Source organism: Haliotis cracherodii, unplaced genomic scaffold (assembly GCF_022045235.1).
Source record: "Haliotis cracherodii isolate W230 unplaced genomic scaffold, xgHalCrac1.p SCAF_5, whole genome shotgun sequence".
NCBI lineage: Eukaryota > Metazoa > Mollusca > Gastropoda > Lepetellida > Haliotidae > Haliotis > Haliotis cracherodii.
Window position 1 is genome coordinate 10341624 of NW_027266308.1, and position 14850 is coordinate 10356473.

Genomic DNA, 14850 nt, shown 5'->3' on the forward strand with positions numbered 1-14850 from the left:
TCATAACAGTCATTCGTGACAAATAATTGTTGAGCGTTTTATTCGCTAGAGCTATACTTTTTGCTATATACGTTTGTGGTGTTCTTGTTTATTTCTATATGTGTTTATCAAGAAGCTGAGTCCTTTTTCAGATGTAATCCAAATTTCCTGCAGGATAATAAAGTTTTATCTTATCTTATCTTATTAAGAAAATTTAAATTAAAAAAAGTGATTTGTATTCATGTTTATCTTATCTTATCTTATTACGAAAATTTAAATTAAAAAAATGCGATTTTTATTCATGTTTACCTTCGCCTGAGACCCCTGATATAAATCAGACATAATAAAATATACTATATAGCATAATATACTTATCGATATATATATATATTCTTACTTAAATCCCCAGTAATGTTTTACTTAAAGAGTAGATGTCAAAATAATTGCAAATGCATCATCAAACACCAACAATCAAACACCAAAATGAAATACAAACTCTAAAGTACGATTATAGAAAAGATTAAAAGCATTAAATGGCATATCAATATTTGTCTTGGAGAAAACGTGATGCGATTAATAGCATACTCATTAGGCGCTCGCGGCACGTGCTCTACTGTTAAATAAAGTGACAGGACAGAACACCGTGACAAATCACCAAACTAATGAACTAAATGCTAATAAGATTTTTTGTTTCTTTGACCATATGAAATATAAAGCTGACCCTCCTCACTAGCGCTCTCCAAAGCAACACTTCAATTAGCAGAGCTGTGGAAATCAAGAATGTCTTCAAAGTGTGTGCTTAATTGGCCATGCATTGTATTTACCGAGTGGCAGCTAGTGTGGGGACAGGGACAAACCGAACCACCGTGACAAGTGCCATTAATGGGACAATATCCAACAACAAATAATACGATTTTTATCAAGCGGAAATATATATTGTCTGACTTTCTTTTCCTAACGTGACACGATATAATTCACTGTAATTCTTGGTTTGAATGTTGTTTTTTGTGTTCGTTCACAATTAACAGATGCTGGAACCAGAACGTTTTCCATTGCGGTTTACTACCATGACTCGGGTTTTAGAAAGGCTGAATGTGTCAGCTTTGTCTGCTCAATGCATTTGTGCCAAAGGTTAGTTTAAGATTGTTTTCCAGATTAAAAGTGGCAATGTTGTTATGAAGCGTGGTGTACCCCTCCCAGTAGTATTCGCTGAGGCATGCTTATTATGATCACATATTCAGAGCATTATGTCAGTTGATAATGTGCCTATCAAACCCCGAAGGATGTTTAAATCATATTATTATTTTTTTTTTTTAAAACATGGTGTTTTTTTTGTTTGGTAATGAAGTATTTTACATTTTTTATACTCAGAACGAATATGACCGTGTTATCGTAAGTTAAAAATCACTTGGCTTCAGAGCGTTTAAATGCTACCCTTTCGTAGGCCTGGTTAAGCAGGGCCCCTATCCAGATGCCATCCTTTGATTTTTCATGGCGGGCAAGAGAAAGGGTCTCCTCTTGGTCGTCACTTTTCCTTGTGACGAATATAAATATCCATTTCATAAAGTCTTTATCCCCGTGGCCAAAGTATAGCCAAACTCCCATATCTGTAACCTGTAACGAGAAAATGAATAATCCCACTTATTTACAAGACGAGAAAAATTATCATTTTAACTAGTATCATTGCAGTGGAAATGCAATGCTGCCTTCTGAACCCGTCTGTCATTTTTCATAATAGTAAGTGATATTTTGATTGGAAATGAAGAATTGGCTCCGATTCAACTCCCCGCTTGAAACACGTATGTATATGAGTTAAATACAGCCGAAATATGAAATATGTTAAACTTTACCAAGTTTTACCATTTTCATTCAAAGATGCATGTACTTGTTAACCTCGTTAATCCGGACGGTAGTGGTCCAAGGGAAATCGTCCGGATTAGCAAATGGGCGGATTAGTTATGTATACATGTACACGTGGGGTCTACGGACTAACGGGCTCGGACTAGCTAGGTAAACTGAATAATGGTTATGACATCCAAATCATGAGGATTTCCAGGGGTTCATTCATATAAGGGCGGTCGGGTAGCCTTGTGGTTAAAGCGTTCGCTCGTCACGCCGAAAACCCGGGCTCGATTCCCGACATGGGTACAATGTGTGAAGCCCATTTCTGGTGTCCCCCGCCGTGATATTGCTGGAATATTGCTAACAGCGGTGTAAAGCCATACTCAATCATTCATATTATTTTTACAGCTATTTTGCCCTTACGCCAAATGGATTTATCTGTTTCTGCGGATAATCAACACTGGTTATCCTCTCCATTTGACGCTTTATGTTTAGGGTATTCATGTTCGCAGCTGTCACAAAATAATTGAAGAATTTATAGCCAGTTGTGTTTCAGTGGCGGAGGCCGTTAAAAACTGACGAACAATAAAACATAATAAGTAAAAGATTTTTTCATATTTTCTAAATGACTTGATTTGTAAATCCTAATTACAGGTTAATTCGCTGGTTCAAGTATTAACTAGATTTACATCTAAATCCCACATTTATAGATTTATTACATAGCATCTAAATCCCACATTTAAAGATTCATGTTCATAGCATCTAAATCCCACATTTAAAGATTTATATCCAAATTGGGACCATCCCATCAGCTGGATTTACAGCCAAGAACTCTAGAGCAGGTTACATGGAAAATGGGCAGATGACATGGCCAAGTGGGAGTAAGTCTGCCTTGAGAATTTATTATTGATAGCATGTGATTTAGAGATCGAGTCTTACAGCTAGGGCGTGTATGGGAAAGCCAGTTAGAACACGAGCCCTTCTCAATCCCTGCCACGCTTGACAGGGAAGTTGAGGGGCGGAGAAGTTCCGGCGCCGAGCTTTGCCTACCAACTACTCCAGACTGCTTACAGCTAAAGAGATTATATTTGAATATGTCATTGTAAACGAAGCGAAGAACAGATCTGTCTAATCGTCAGCGATAACAAAAAGTATACCTTGGTCTCCCGAGTTTTGTGTGGGCAATTCTTGCTTTGTTGAGGTCAGGAGTTTACAGAAGATTGTCAATCAATATAGAGTTTTTTATATAGTTCCGTCAAGCTTAGTGTTTCTGTAGAGATTCGTTTTACTGCACGCCTTAAACACTTAATGTTTAACTGAATATTACGCTAATGGAATGACGTTTTCAAGAACAAGTGTTTCGTACTCCGCCTTAATTGCCTAGGTATTGACAAAGCACCGGCAGTCATCGAAGCGATAATGGTAGCAAGCATGGAACTATTGTAGTTGCTCTGTCGGGAAAGAACTTGTTTCTGGCAAGAGCATTGTTTGAGATAGTTCAAAACACGTGAAATATGTAAGATCTAAGGACCGTACCTTTACAGAGGAATTGTCTGTGCTTTAGTTCCGTGTTCTGTAGTGACTGTCGCACATTTCCAGTAATTACCAAACGTTCTTTGCAAAAAACACACAAACATTCCTGAACGAACAACAAGACGCCATGAGAGGTAAATAAAAAAGCACTTCCTGATGAACACGCCATAACGACATTTCTGCTTAATTAGAAAAACGTTTATTGTTACAAACTAGCGCTTAAAACTAAGGTAAGCCTGTGTCATCCCGTGGGGCGTGATGCATTAAAGTTCATTAAAATCATCCCCAAATCATAGTTCGATTTTGAAATATTATCGTAAATGATCAGAAAATCAAAAGGCTTAACAGAGTAATGCGGGCATTAATTAATGAATGCTATCTGCGTCCATCAGTAGACGGAATCTGGCAATTAAAGTAGAGAGTTCCTGCGTTAACCTCTTCAACAAAGATCCTGCATCTAGAGTTGAAAGTGTTTCAATTTCGGCATTCACGCTTCAGTACGCTCCATTAGATAGCGTTAACGTCGTTTTATTTCAAGTGCCATCTTGTAGACAACTTATTATCTAGATAATACATATCTGATCGACAATGAACAATGTTTTTAAGAACAACAATAATAATGTTTTTATCTGTGATAAAAAAATACGGTTTAAAGCTAGTTAAATTTAGATCAAAATGTGAAAAGTCGTTTATGTATTTATTGTATGATTAAGAAAATTATTAATCACATATGTCTATGTACGTACTCATAATCATCTTTGATCCGGCAAAGAATTGATATACTCAATCTACGGTTGCTTATTGTGAAAAACAGTTTTTTCTCGAACAGTGAGTGTCTTCATTGTATATACTCAAAGATCCATATGTAAAGATCTCGGTAAACTTATAGTTACAAAGTAAAACTCGAGTTCTTTTCATGTGGCAGATACAGGAGTGCGACACACCTGACGTTTTCATACCGTGTGGTGAGCATTTGGTTATATGCACTGCACATTGCTTTTTATGTGAATAATTGACTTGCCTTTGCATGAGTTTGTGACGGGGGCCACCGGTTGGGCAGGATACGCTCACCTTTTCGCGAACACCTGGTATTCAAATGTATTCACTGCGTGGATACGAAGCGTTCAGTGGAGAATCTGAAAGTAAAAGTGAAATGAACCATACTGCCACATATCACACACCCCAAACCTGCCCCCCCCCCCCCGACACCCCAACCCCCCCATCCCCACACACACACTCTTTTTTGACAAAGGGATACAGAGCGCATATTAGTATGATATCACTGCATTTTAACCTCGTTACCTGACGTCATAGCACGGTATGACGTCATCAGTGCCTGTCACAATATGGGTAATTGAGGGATATACATAAACTGCGCACGTTGTTAGTCGTTTGCTCAAACATTAGGCATATAGAAATTTGATTTTTACTTGCAGGTGAATTTCTTACAATATTAAAAAAAAGGTTAATTTCGATAAATAATACTTTACAAACTTTTATTTTACAAGGTGAGAGAACTCCCTTTACGCCTCTTAACGTGTGAATTTGGCACAGCGGTGATGAAGCGTTCCGATTGCCAGAGGATGGACATCTATCTTCTTCTTTTTCATTTTGACAGTTATATTAAATATTTTTAGGACTGTTTTCGAAACCACCAATATCTACTCTTAATGCATAACGCTAAACACGTGTTCATTATTCTCGTGTATAAAGCTCACAAGACCATTTGCCCTTTGATATACAATCGCTGTAAAATATGACATGAAATCTGACACTTCTGACGTAGGTTCAACATGGAACCGTATATCATTCAGTAATATTAAGCAAGTGTGGAATTGACGACATAGTCCTAATTCCAACCATGACATATCATCCAAGCAGTAATTCAAAGACCGAGGCGCTAAGTTATCTACACATACTCAACTGTTTGCTAACAACAGAGTGGGATCAATCACACGTAGGAAATACCGTGCCGTCACGTGACACCCAGCGTCCTATCATTAATGTCATATACACTGAAAGTAGAAATTAGAGTGACACTTATCGTTGTAATTGAGAAAACATCTTTTAAGTCGTGCTGTCTAAAAACAGAATCATTTTGTCACATAAAACACGTTGTTTTTTGTTCTTGAAAGTGGTATGTACATTATCTCGTAGGAGTTGTTTCCCTTAGGTCACGTGCCATGGGACAGAATCAACTTATAGTCTGTGTTTTTGTTAAATCTCTGTTATTGATTTAGTAATCGTCGTATCTTTTTCAGTGGCGGCAGTCTTTACACGTTCGCTGCGTGCATCAAGCTGTTTACATATCTGATACGCAGCAAATTTAAAAGCTTTGAAAATATGATATGATCAGGCAAGCTTCCGATCTATCGTAGAACCGGAAGTAGCGCCATTTGCAATCCTACTGGTTTGTGAGACCAATCGAAGTGAGAGTTTGCAGAATCCATTTGGCTTATATCCACGTTTATCACGACTTCATCCGCTGTTTACCAATTCGATGTGTCAACGCCATTATTTCTAGATGTGTAAACCCCAGCAAATAGGAAGACGTGCTTGCAACCCAGTTTCTACACATTATCGCGCTATTATTTCTTTCCAATTTTTTCCGCAATTACCTGTTTCTGGGCTGAAACAATGACGTCACTTTAAATGCTTTTTCCAGTTGCATGTCGCAAATGGAGAGACGAGGCATTTTGATAATTTGTCCCTAATATCAACAAGCTAGTTTGCCAGCTGGATTAACCAGAAGCTGCGATCAGCCGCGCTAGAAAGTCGGGTATCGATCCTTGAGAAACTGTATTCCCCACCCGCTTTAGGAAGATTTAGACGTGTGTTGAACCAAGTTGGAATCGAGTACAGAAACAATGTCACCAAACTGTGAGCTGTCTTTGTGTATCAGGATATAATGCTGCTAACAAATTGCACGCGCCACGGACAGTTTGAACATAGGTTTTGCTACAGTTGTTCAATTTTGTAACGTTTTTTATCATATTGATTGGTTTGAAATGAAAGGCGAACAGTTCTGGCAGGTATGAGTACAAATGTCGGAAACATACATAGCAATTACGCCTCTTAACTTGAACGTTAACACAGACGTATGGTTGTTGATAGTTTTGTTTAAGCTACCAGAGTAGGTTTTTCTAATTTCTAACATAAAGTTCATTAGGTAATACCGTGAATGTAGTTGTAAGGGAAATTGAAAAAAAATAGTTGCAACAAAAAAGCACGTGTGTACATTTGCCTGTCGATTGGTGGTGGTTAATGGGTTTGGGGATCAAGTACTGAAATGCATGTGTTTATTTGGTGAGAATGAGTGAGTTAAAAATGAACGTTGCATCTGCGATATTTCAGTCATATGGCGAGTCATAAATAGACCATTTGGAAATATGGCACTTCTGTACAACTGAGTCGAGTCTCATGGCGAGTGGTTGCTGAACTGTTTGCATATTTCACTTACTCACAAAAACTAGGATACTGTGATCTGAAATTTTGTGAACTGAAGAATAAAATTATATTCCAATATCCCAGCTATATGACGTCGGTCTGTAAATAATCGAGCCCTGCCCAGACAATCCAGTGATTGACATCAGGAGCATCGACCCACGCAATTGGGATACGAAGACATCAACCAAGTCACCGAGCCTGACCACCCGATCCCGTTAGTCGCCTTTTACGACAAGCATAGGTTGCAGAAGACCTATTCTAACCCGGATCTTTACCGGTCAATGGTGACTCGGGAAGTACAAACAAAGTACCCACTAGATGTTCAACACAATATATATTTGAACTGGACATGTCTTTTTATTGAATTTAAAAGGGAAATCGGGGAAAACAATTCAGTTATTTTTAAATCGACTTTGGTGAGAAGCAATAATGCTGAAGTTGGCATCGAGCCGCAGGAAACAGAAGCTGTCTTTCGGGCAATTTAGACGGCATCCCAGAAACGAACTTGCCTTGAAATAAGAGGACGAAATTGTTAATCATTAGAGGGCACGGGTGGCCCAGTCGTCTAAGGCGCCGCGATTCGCAGTACAGAGTTGCGTCCCTCGGGCACGCCAGAAACCTATGACTGTGGGTTCGAATCCCGGTTCGCTCGGATTATGATTCTAGGATTGTCAGCACCATACCCGTGCTCGTGGGTTTCACCGAAGTGGTAAACGTCTGAGACCTGCATCACTTCGGGCTTTCCCCCCACATTAAGCTGACACGCCGTGATGTAACCGGAATACTGTGACAAGCGGCGTTAAACCCAACTCACTCACCAGTGTTAATTAATAGACATGACTTGGATTTCTAAACTGCATTGAGGATTGACTGGGTTGTCTGGTCCAGACTCGATTATTTACAGACCGCCGTCATATAGCTGGAATATTGCTGAGTACGGCGTCAAACAACAAACCAACCAACCTGTTAAACTGAACTTCCATCACCTTCAGGCTCAAACCAACTGCAATGACGTCAACAGTATTTCTGAAGTTGAGACAGTGTACAAGCAGAGTGTAATCATGGACATTTGTTTTAAGGAATATAGTCTGAAAACGTGTCCACCTTTCAGGAGCAGCATTTTACGACGCCTCAATCGTTGGGTGTCGCAGTCCACAATTCCCCAGCTACTAGTATATCATTGAGGCCTGTAAATAATCGAGTCTGGCATACCAGTGATATAAATAATGAGATGAGGTACTTGGACACGCAATCAACCAAGTCCGCGAGCCTGACCACGCGATCCATCTTGGACGCTTCCAACGACAAGCATAGAGTACAGGGGACCACTTCTATTCCGGTATCCCCAAGGGGTCATTAGTCTTTATGAAATCAACCTATAACCTTACACCAATAGAAGACCCCATCACGAATGTGTCATGTGTTATAGGGTCATCCCTGCATATGTGGAGTCGTTTGTCGAGGACAGTCTAAGTTGCACTTGTATACTGAGTCAAATTAAAAACTTAACATTCTTAAAAGTAATCCCATATATGATATACAACGGACAAAAGTATCAGAGAAGGTAATTTTTAATCATTTTGTCCAAAGAAGGATTCTTTGAACACATGATTGGGAAGACGACGCCATTGTTGCTGCAAAATTCCTTGTAAACATTGATGTGTGGGGTCTGGCGTTGTCGTGTTGGAAGATCAAACCGGGTCCATGTGCTGCCATAAAAGGCAGAAGTTCTGGTACCAGTACCTGGTCGCGGTAAGCAGCAGCGTTTAGGTTGCCACGGATGACAAGAAGCCTGGAACGTGCATTGCAACAGAAAGCACCCAACACCATGACACTTCCGTCTCGAAATCTGTCAACTTCCTGTATACAACACTGAGCGTAACGTTCATGACGGCGCCTCCACACCCTCGCCCTACCATCAGCAAATCGAAGATTTAATCGGGATTCATCACTGAAGACGACTTGATTCCAATTCCTCTGAGTCCATCGTAAGTGTCGCTGTGCCCACAATTGACGTTGACGTCTGTGTAATTGATTCAGAATCGGCCAGCAGTATGGCCGTCGTGCTTGAAGGTGAGCAGTTCTCAGACGGTTTCGAACAATTTGCGCACTCAGTCTATCCCTAAACAGTTCATTTCTGGTTGATGTAGCGTCAAAAATCGGTTACGGAGGTGACGTAAGACAATCTGACGATCCTCTGCATGTGACGTTACACGTGGTCGACCTGGCCGAGGGCGATCAGCGGTGGTACCCGTTTGCTGTAGACGCGTCTGTAAATCATAGACAGTCCGTCGACTACAACCCATCGTCCTTGCGACTTCAGCTACGGACGTTCCCGTCTGCAACATGCCGATGGCACGTTCACGTTGCACATTTGAAAGGCGTGGCATGACAAATGGCCGTAAAGACTTTAGTTTTCTTGTGTTTTTCTTTTTTTGTTAATGACTGCTATAAAGTATGGCTGAAAACACGTTCGGTATTATGGCCACGTGACCAGTTGCACGTGAAAAACCACTTTTGCCACTATAGTGCTGTGCACATTATTTTGATCGATTAACCTGCACAAAAACGGGTGTTATCTGAAGACAATACGTGGCCATTACTGTTTAAATACACAATAAGGGCCCACAATGATAACTGTTCAAAATGTTAAAATGTTAGGATTACGAAGTTTTTAATTTGGTTAAGTATATATTCCGATAATTCACACACTAGTGTTCAAAAGGTGATTATTTCTCGCGACACTGTAATTTGGAACACCCTCGGAATAGCGACCATTATGTTGGATGAATTATTCATCATTGGAGCATCCTCATCTTTTTTTCAAAGTAATTTGTTTATCACGAACATATAACTATAGTTTTAATGGTCTACCTTTTCGTACATGGTCGGCACCTTGATGAGGTGGGGTGAGGTGAAATTGGGTTTAACGTCGCGTCCAGGATTATTGCACTTATATAGCGACGTGCATGCACGTGTGTGTGTGTGGCTGCTTGTGCTAGTCCGGACTGATGCCGATTTATAGTGCTAGCCCACTGAGATATCATGCCTCAGTTTAACATGAATATCCCACTTAGACACAGTATACTGACTCCGAGCCGACCAAGTCCTTGTTTTAGCCCCTTAATGCCGAACGCCAGACAGGGTATCAACAAGTACCATCTTTTAACGTCTTTTGGTATGACGCGGCCGGGGATCGAACCCCAGACCTTCCGCTCTCCGGGCGGACGCTCTACCATTAGACCACGGAGGCGGTCTGTGTTTGGATTACATGAGTAATACTTATTATAGATGGTCCAGCAGTTGACGATCTTATCTTGTCTAGGTATAAGGTCAACATTTTCGAAAATAAGGAACGTTGTCCATTCCAAAACGAAAGAATAAATATTTAAGTTTTCAATGTCCTCAGTTTGGAGAAAACAAATCGAATTATGGCATGAAGTATGGTCAATTCTGTTTTATTCTGAATTAGCATCCTGTCTTCCCTGAAGCGGATGTTTACTGGGAGCCCGTTACATACACTTCAGTTCAATCGAAAACAAAATATAATGTACAATGAACTTATTGTATTCTCTCAGACATGCGTCCTTCAGAACGTGACAAGCTCATGCCAATTAACACAGATATTTTTCTTGCTTATGTGATTGTACAAAGCTTTTAAGATGGCAAAAAATAACCAATAGTCGTTGCATAGCTGTCAGGAGAAATTAGTATTCACTTATCTGTTTCCTCTTTAAAGTTTATTTAAATAAGCCTTTACAGATTTAAATCGTTTCCCACACATATACGACATATCAAAACATCACGACCAGTTATCTTGTTACTCCTTTTCAACAGTTAGTCAATCAATGTCAGCACTAACACCAGTACGTAGTTTTATTACAACACCGTTAGCACAACAGAAGTCCAGGTTTCCTTTGCATGACAGTGACAGTGCTATACGAGTCAGAGTGCTTAAAGGCAACTAAATAGACGTTTATATATTTTGAAGCATCATGAGATTTGCAAGATACATGGCTACAGAGTGGTGTAATCCGGACACAATGATGATATTGATCCTTCTGCTGCCACAAAAGAAATGACCACTTAACGTTAATGTCCGTCACCCTACGACTCATCGAAATCAGTTTGCATCTGATTGTAGGAACGGGTGACCCAAAGTGTCACCGTGCTTATTTCCATGCGTGTATGATTGTGTTCCACGAAGCGATTGTGAACAGACTTAGATTGGCTCAATTCAGGGATTATTTGCAAATGAGATAAAACTGGGAGTAAGGGGCCGAGTGGTCGGGCATGCAAACTGAAGCATCATATCTGCGCCACGATGCTTTCAAACAATTAGCAGGAGCAGGATTTGCTTCAGTTCAACTGTCAGTGCTAGTCAGCCATGGGGCAGGCGCGCAATAATTCCTAATTGGCACAGATCAAATAGCACTGAGGGTAAATGGTAGCACTGAATATCTAGGAACTCCGAAAGAGCTCCAGTATTGAAGTTGTAATTAAGATTGATGGTTGGGCGAGAGCTTGGCAACAAATCGGTTACACTTTTAAGTAATCCAAGATCGTTCTCATTAGTGCTTATGGATGGCCACACATTCGTTCAATACCAACATGGCTATGATTCAATCAGCCATCACCACAAAGGGTTTCATTTGCCACAAATGTTCGACTTGATTCCCACGGAGTGTATTTTGATGCGGGTGATTAAAAGATCCTACACCATAAGACACTAATACACTATCAATCACATTGCCTCGGGTTTCTTGTATCAGTAAATGTATACCGTGTTATTTGACATTGATAACGCCATTTGTCTATTACCCAGTACAGGAGAGGATGCCGTCCTTGGCAGCGCTGTTGGTGTGTATTATCATTATCTGACGGTTCTTAAAATGGCCGTCTGCTGTCCGTGGATTGGTTTATAGTGAGAGCTGATTACATGCTATAGCAAGTGGAGGGTTTCAGTAATGTATATATTTATGTATCGCTTTCGTGACCAAACAGCTCTCGGATTTAGGAAGATATTACCAATATGCGTTTGTTTGAACATTTAACCTCTTCGTGTAGATGCAGCTTTAGTTGTTTGTACATGTGGTTCTCCTTGTGTATAAAAGGGAATCAATCCTAGTCCTTTTCCTACAAGTCCCTTAGAAATAGTGAAAATATTGAAATAGTATCAAGACTAAATTGGATAAAATTTAATTCAATTTTATCTATGTGTAGAGGGACAAATTCATATTCTTTGTGAGTGAGTGTGGTTTTACGCCGCTTTTAGCTCTATTCCAGTCATATCACGGTTGGGAACAGAAATGGGCTTCACACATTGTACCAATGTTGAGAATCGAACCCAGACCTACGGCGTGGTGAGCGAATGCTTTAACTACTAAGCTACCCGACCGCCCTATCCTCTTTGATACATAATTCAGTGTACAAGGGTTGGTTGTCTATCTGGTAAATTTAGTTTTCAAACAAACACTGGCTGTTTAATTGGTGTCGGAGTGTGTCTCCTTTAAATGAGAATAACCAGCTTCTTTGTGTTTGCCGCTATGATAAGTGCTGCATATATAATATTTCCAGGAGTTCTCGTTGTTACCAGATTAGTCAAATATACGAGTGGCCAGCATTGTTGGTGGATTGGGAGCACTGTATAGTAAACTACGGTTATAACGAACTCTAAAGGACTACTAATTTAGTTCGTTATAACCGTAGTTCGTTATAAGCATATATACAGCATAACTACAGCAAATAATCGGGACCAAAAAGTAAGTTCGTTATATCCGTCAGTTCTTTATGAGCGTGTTCGTTTTAACCGTAGTCTACTGTAATTTCATTTTTCAACACACCATGTGACTATTGAACATGTATCCCTAGAGCTACTTGTAGTAAGTACTTCTTGCATTATGTACTGTCCTTTCTAATATCATCAGACCCGAGAAGATCCGGGGTAGAATAGGTCTTCAGCAACCCATGCTTGCCGTAAAAGGCGACTATGCTTGTCGTAAAAGGCAACTAACGGGATCGTGTGGTCAAGCTCGCTGACTTGGTTGATGCATGTCATCGATCCCATTTGCGTGGATCGATGCTCATGATATTAATCACTGGATTGTCTTGTCCAGACTCGATTATTTACAGACCGCAGTCATATAGCTGGAATATTGCTGAGTGCGGCGTTAAACAACAAACCAAATCTAATATCATCATCCCTTGTGAATTCAGTGTCCCATTATTGTGTACTTGCTATTGTAAATTATTCTTATGTTGTTCTTTTGTTGTGTATAGTTTTGTTCCTACCCTTGTTATCATTCTAGGGTAATTTTTAACGGTTAAACTTTGGAACCTACTGGAAGAACATAATTAATCGAGAAGAATCTTTTTGTTTTGGGTTTCGTTACATTTTGTTCCTATGTTGACAGGCTTAACATGTTTACATCAACTAATCCATATTGTTCTTGTGGCTGCCACCATGAAGGTGCACTTTACTATGTCTTTGCGTGTACCTACTACACTGGCATTATAAGAAACATGTATTTTCACTCTAAAGGTTATGATCTTTAACTCTTTTCGTTATAGTATTGTAATGTACAGCAAATCTTTATTTAGAAATGCTAAAATTTGTTCATGATTTTATATCAGCCTCTGGCAGATATCCAAATTTTGTCTCAGTGCAAGCTATCGCGTATGTATCTGATTTTTGCTTTCAATGTTTTTATTTCAGAGTCGCTGTGTAAGGGATGACATTATATGGAGCGGTATTAATATCAATCTTTACTTGTTTACCAATCCAGCTTTACAGATGTTTTAAAATGAATATATGTAAACAATTGTACCACCTGTTTTATTCGAATTCGTCTCCTTTTCACGAAGATATTGATATGTTAACTGTTGAATAGTTGCTGACACCACGCAAGGTGGCCTTTTGTTGACATCGGGCGCCATGGTCAATCACGAAGTCATAGCCTTTTGTGGCCAATACCATTTAACCGCTGATTTAGAGGTGTCTATGATGGATGAATTGGGTCATATTCTTTGACATGGGGGCAATAACCACGTCTATTACGACCATCACAATACACGAGCGCTTTGCTTAGTACCAACTCATGAATTACCCCCAGTTTGACGCTAGCGTTCCTTTGTGAAATGTTGTCTTCCGTTCTCTGACAAGCCAAAGAACCAACAACATGACAAATGGGCTTCCGTCATTGGGTCCTTGGTCAATCTGTCACCATGTTCTCTTGCACTATTAATCAGGAACACAAATTGCCTATTCAATAAACTCCTGTTTTCATGTTACTTCTTCTCTATCAGGAATGACGTGACGGCCAAACTGGGCGATGTGTTGACTCAGCCGATTAGGACTAACCAAACATTGATTCTACGCATGACCTTTGACAGTCAAATATGTCTGAATGGACCAATAGGCTTACAGGAGTCGGAAGTCAGAGTGGAGATAATTATCAATTGTTGTCTTGACAGATGCGCATGGTAAATCAAGATTCACTGTCTTAATGACATTGCTTAGGCTGGCTCCAGACCTTGTAGGTCATGTATTTCGATCTGTAAACAGGTTCGTGATTTATTAAAGACGACTGGGGTCATTAGTTTTACAATATATGATAACAGACAATATGGAGAAAATTACTCATAACAAATTAATTATTTGTTCATTATGCTCTATATTTCTCACTGTATGGATCATTATAAACAGTGAACGGTGTATATATGTGAATAATTACATCTTTTGTAAACACTTGCTGGTTTAAGATGGGTATATGATAATTTATTTATTTATTTATTTATTTATTTATTTTTTATTATTATTATTATTATTATTATTATTATTATTATTATTATTATTATTATTATTATTTATGCTTTTAATTATTAAAACATGTGTTCAGCTAGATAATGTGATCTTGCCAGGAGAAAATATCTGAATTTAATAACAAATATTGTTGTATTTTAAAAAGGAAGAGAGGAAACGCCCTCATCCCAAGTTTGGAATCAAATAATAATCTAATCAAATATTGTGGGCTGAAGATTTCCCCGATT